This window comes from Sorex araneus, chromosome X (genome assembly GCF_027595985.1).
Source record: "Sorex araneus isolate mSorAra2 chromosome X, mSorAra2.pri, whole genome shotgun sequence".
Lineage (NCBI taxonomy): Eukaryota > Metazoa > Chordata > Mammalia > Eulipotyphla > Soricidae > Sorex > Sorex araneus.
Window position 1 is genome coordinate 346,225,587 of NC_073313.1, and position 5,469 is coordinate 346,231,055.

Here is a 5,469-nt window from a genome sequence, read left to right on the forward strand (position 1 = left end):
AAAATCATCCAAAGCCAAGGAGAGCCAGCCCTGACACAGGTTAGGCCAGCCCTGACTTCAGAATCAAGGCACTGGGAGGGAGGGTGGGGAAAGCAGGGTTTCCTGTTAGGGGAGATGCCCCCCTCTCCACTCCTCCCCCACCCCAGCCTCCATCTAGGGGCTGGTTTCTCTTCTTCTGGAAAAGAAGAAACAAAGAGATTTCTACATACAAATTTTATGCAGAAAACATATTTCTTTTTTTTAAATTTTTTAAATTGTATTGAATCACCATGAGATAGCTATAAGCTTTCATGTTTGGGTTACAATCTCACAATGATCCATCCCTCCACCAGTGCACATTCCCCACCACCAATATCCTGGGTATACCCACCCTTTCACACCCTCCCCCTGCCTCTGTGGCAGACAATATTCCCCATACTCTCTCTCTACTTTTGGGCATCATGGCTTGCAACACAGACACTGAGAGGTCATCATGTTTGTTCCATTATCTACTTTCGGCGTGTATCTCCCATCCCAACTGGTTCCTCCAGCCATCATAGAAAATATATTTCTTTTATCCTTAAAAATTAAAGCCAAAAGCCCACTGGGGTTTGCAATGAATTTCACTTGAAAACACAGAAAGGATAAAACAAAGCTGCTGCTCTGCCGAGTGAATCTTGGGGGAGAAGGAGGCTATTGTGTGCACATCCCAGAACCTATGTGCAGCCCCACAGAGACCCCCAGCGAGCCGTATCTCCTGGCATCCAGCATGTCTACAGAGAAAACCGAGCCCAAGCCTGATGCTGGCTCCTGAAGAAGCACAAGGAAATGTTTGTCTCTCCTGGTGCTTCAAAGATCTTTTCTTTTCTATGACATGTTCATAAAGATGCCTTCCAGGATTGGGGCTTTTCACTCTGGAGGGTTAGAGAGCATTGAAATGAAATCCGAACAAATCATAGAAAATGAAGAAAATGGCCCTGAGTTCTGCTTTAAGAACTAACATGGCTCAGCCTCTCCTGCCCAGCACACACACACACACACACACACACACACAACAACAACAACAATAACAACTTTCTCCCACAGAACCCCACTCTCCTGAATTCTCTGATCCACGTTAGTGACAGTTTTCACTGCATGCAAGTTTCTGCACATTTTTAGAATTTACCTGTGGTTGAACTTTATAAAATGGATCATGCTTTGTGTGTGCTCCTGTGAGTGACATATTCTGCCTCCAGTTGGGCTGGCTTCACACATGTTGGTGCCCACAGCAATGCTTTGTTCATTCTCACTGCACACAGTCTTCTGTTGTATAGAAATAACACGTTCTATTTATTCAGGCTCTGTCAATAGGCATTTGAATTTTCTCCAGAGATTGTTTTCTCCCCTTAACCAAACTCAATTCTGCAGGTATCCTTGTATGCTCCCTAATGTTCATGCCTACGGGTTTTTCTTTGGAATTGTAGAATTGTTAGGTTTTAGGTTTGTGTATCTTCAATGTCATTAAATATAAATTTTTTCTCAAAAGATTGTGTTACTTTTACCTCTCTGTCAGCAATAATGTGTATCCGTGATAAGCTAGTAGAAAAGCAGGTGGCTGCTAAAAGATAGCTGGGAAGAAGGATGAGACACTTCAATGACAGAGGGGCAGAACGAACAGAGAAAAACCAAGTCCAGACTAGGTAGCTATCACACTTTGCTCTTTTCAGCTGTCAAGTAGAAAATTCTTTAACAATCCCAGGCTAACCGTGGATGTCCAGCTTCTGTACTGTAATTGAACTTGCTTGCTTTAGCTAATGAAAAAGTTGATTGATGTCACTAAGCAGAATGTGATTTAAAATAATATTTAAAACTTTGCCTAGACTTTGGCTCACGGCTGTTCATCGTGCTGAGACACTTGCTCTCAGGCTCGGCAGCCCCTGCAGGTAAACAAAGGCTCTTCAATTCGGCAAACAAGAGTATTTGAGATTTCTGGGATAACGTCTCACTGTGCAACACATCTATTATCAATGCAGAGATGTACAACATCTCTGCTAACTCCTTGCCTCATCAGACTTACCCGTCTTGTCAATCTGAGTAAGGGATGTTTAGTGATGCCTTAGGGTTGTTCGAGCTTGCATTCCCCTGTGTTTAAGGATACACTTATGCTTACTGTGATATTTAAGCTTCTTTGCACATCTTCATTGGCTCTTTGTGCTTCCTCTTCAGAGAAACACTTGACTTTTGTACTCATGGGCCATTAAACAGTTTGATTGTGTCTTATTAAAAAAATTTAATATGCTGAATCTTTTCTCAGCTGTGCCAAAAACACCTTCTTCAAGTTCATGTCTCCCCTTTTTTCATTTCTGCATAGCATCTGTATGAACAATATTCTTTACATGCCAGCCAATGTTTTCAATCTTCTCCTTTAGGATTTTTGAAGTGATTCTCCATGTCCTGGCCCACAAAGATACTCTCCTCCTGCATCTTCTTCCGCACATTTTGATGTTTAATATTTAAGTCTTTATTTTTATTAAGTCATTTAATAATTAAGTCTTTACTTGAGGTTGGTTTTCGGACAAGGGAAGAAGTCAGTGTCTGATTTCATTATTTACCAATTACCCTAATCTGATGCATTAGGAACTCAGTGGGAACTCACTGACCTTCAGTGAAAATTCACTGTTAATGACATATTCCCACATCCATGTGCGACGTCGGGAGACACTCCATCCTAGATCTCGTGTTCTGCTTGTACATCTCTGAGTCAACAGCAAACTGTCATAGTTATCACCGCTGTGATATATCTGGAGATCCAGAGAAGTCCCCGACTTCATCTTGTTTCCTTCAAAGAGTTCTAGGCTAGATTATAGATGGCTGAATACAGAAACTATGGTCCATGGACAAAGTGAAATTTGACTTGACAGAAAGAAAAGATAAAATCACAAGGTTTGCCCCTACATAAATAAATCTAGAGAGTGTCATGCTGAGTGGCGCTAGTCAGAAGAGAGACAGATGCAGAATGATCTCTCTCTCTCCCTTTTTTAAATTTTTATTGAATCACTGTGAGATAGTTATAAGCTTTAATGTTTGGGTTACAATCACACAATGATCAAACACCCATCCCTCCACCAGTGCACATTCCCCACCACCAACATCCCGGGTATACCCCCCTCCTTTTTCCACCCTCCCCCTGCTTCCATAGCAGACAATATTCCCCATACTCTCTATTTTGGGGCATTATGTCTTGCAACACAGACACTGAGAGGTCATCATGTTTGGTCCATTATCTACTTTCGGCACACATCTCCCATCCCGACTGATTCCTCCAGCCAGAATGATCTCTCTCTTTTGTGGGATATCAAAAAACATAGAAAGAAAATAACAAATGCCCAAAGGCAGCAGAGCCTGAGAACTGGTTTACAGAACAGAATTTAGGAAGTGGAGGTAGGTTAAGGGGGCTCTCTGGTAGATGGGGTGGTGTTGGAACATTGTATGTGTAAAACACTTACATACAATGTTCATACCTACAAATTTACATACCTACATATGTACATTTGTATGTATGTATCATTAACAATATTTTAAGTAACAATGCCTAAAAAAATGTTCTTGGTTGTTCCAATCTATTAATCTTCCATACAGAATGATCAGATTCAATGAAAACTCTATTAGTCCTTGGAATTTAGAATTACATTTGATCTATGGAACACTTGTGGGAATGTCAAAGTCTTTCTGATTTTGAGTTTTTCTATAATAAACATGATATTATCTCAAGGCTCTCTTTAATACTGTTCAGTAAGTTTTATCATTTAAAATATAAAAACATGCATGTCTCTCTTATATCAATTTCTAGGTAGTAGGTTTATTTTTGTTTGTCTTTTTTTCTTTAGCATATAACATAAATGGTGTTTTTTATTAAATGCCATTCTATAATTGACTAAGATATGGTATACAAAATGCAACGTTTTAAATAAAAAGTCCAATAGCTTGCTCATTCATTAATTCTAATACTTTATCTAATCTCTTGAGTTCCAACCTAACAGTCATATTATCTGCAAAAACATGACAATTTAGTTTCTTTTTTCCAATCCTGAAAACATAATTTCTTATTCTTACTCTTCTGGCTAGAACTTATTATACCACATTAAATTATATTGTGGGGGTGAGTTACTTTAGCTTTAGAGTTTTTCTTTCCTGGGATTTACCATAGGTTATTTTAATACATTACTATTAAGTAAGCCTTAATTTTTGAGGGGTGATGGTGGTGGTGGTGGTGGTGGTGGTGGTGGTGGTGGTGGTGGTGTGTGTGTGTGTGTGTGTGTGATAAGTATTTTTATTACATCAGATGACATGTCTCTGATTCTCATGTGCTGTTATCTTCCCTTTAAAGACTCACAAGTGGGTTTTAAATTGTTTCAAATGCTTTTAATGCATCTTTTGAAAGCAATCTTTTTTTTACTCTGCTAATATGCTGAATTATACTAATAGAATTTCTATGCAGGAAAGATAAAATAAGTCATTTTGTTGTTTTGTTGGTAAGGTGTGCCTTATAATCAAATCCCTTTGCTTAAATCTGATATTTCATCACCTAATTGAATGGCATTTCAGCCTAGAAAACAAATATACCAAAGGAAAATAACAATGTAATCCAGACAAAAACCAAGAGAGACTGATAATACAACTCCACCAAAGAAGAAATAAGGGCCGTGCCCCAGTGGGTTTCTGTGAGGGGAAAGAGACATCCTGCCCCCCATGGGAAGGCTACATGGAGGAAAATATCCCAGGGTCTTGATTTTTTTCATTCAATTAACTCATTGTTTAGTAAGCATTCACTTCATGGTTCTCTTCCATCAATAGCAACAAGTACTTCTACCCTGAAACAACGTGGCCTGCTGTGGTCACAGGCCTGGAATCCACGGCTCAACGGTCTGTGCACATCCTCAGCACTGCAAAAAAAGAAAGGAATCTGAAATCTCGGAGCAAAATCAGCGAAAGACAGAGTAAAGGCGTCCAAAACTCCAACTCCCTCAAAAAAGAAAGGAGAGCACAGGTCAAAAAAGTATTGACGATCATTATCTGAGGGCTCTAGAAGTAATCAAAGGCTCACTTGCAGTCCCGAGAGAGGTGAGGCACGGCCGCCTTTGGGTGAGCACAGGGCACTCTGGCGTCTGACAGTCCCTCTGCCCCTTCCCTTCACCATGGGGGAGTTTACAGCCAGGCAGCTGCAGGAAAGACAAGGTTGGAAGCTCCCGGAAACTCATCTCACAGAGTTTCTAGCTATTTGACTTGCTTGGCTGGTCCCCGGAGACCTCCGCTTGCAGGGCTTGTCTTTCTCTGACTCGGCTCAGAGCTCACTCTGTGTGAGCAGCCGTGCCCTTGGGAGCATTTGTCAAACACAATCAGCAGAGAGCTGCCGGGGACAGTGAGCTCACAGAGACAAGACGCTACACGAACAACAACAATGGCTCCAAAAGGAGGCTGGGAGAGAGCGCTCACAGGGCTGAGCGGGTC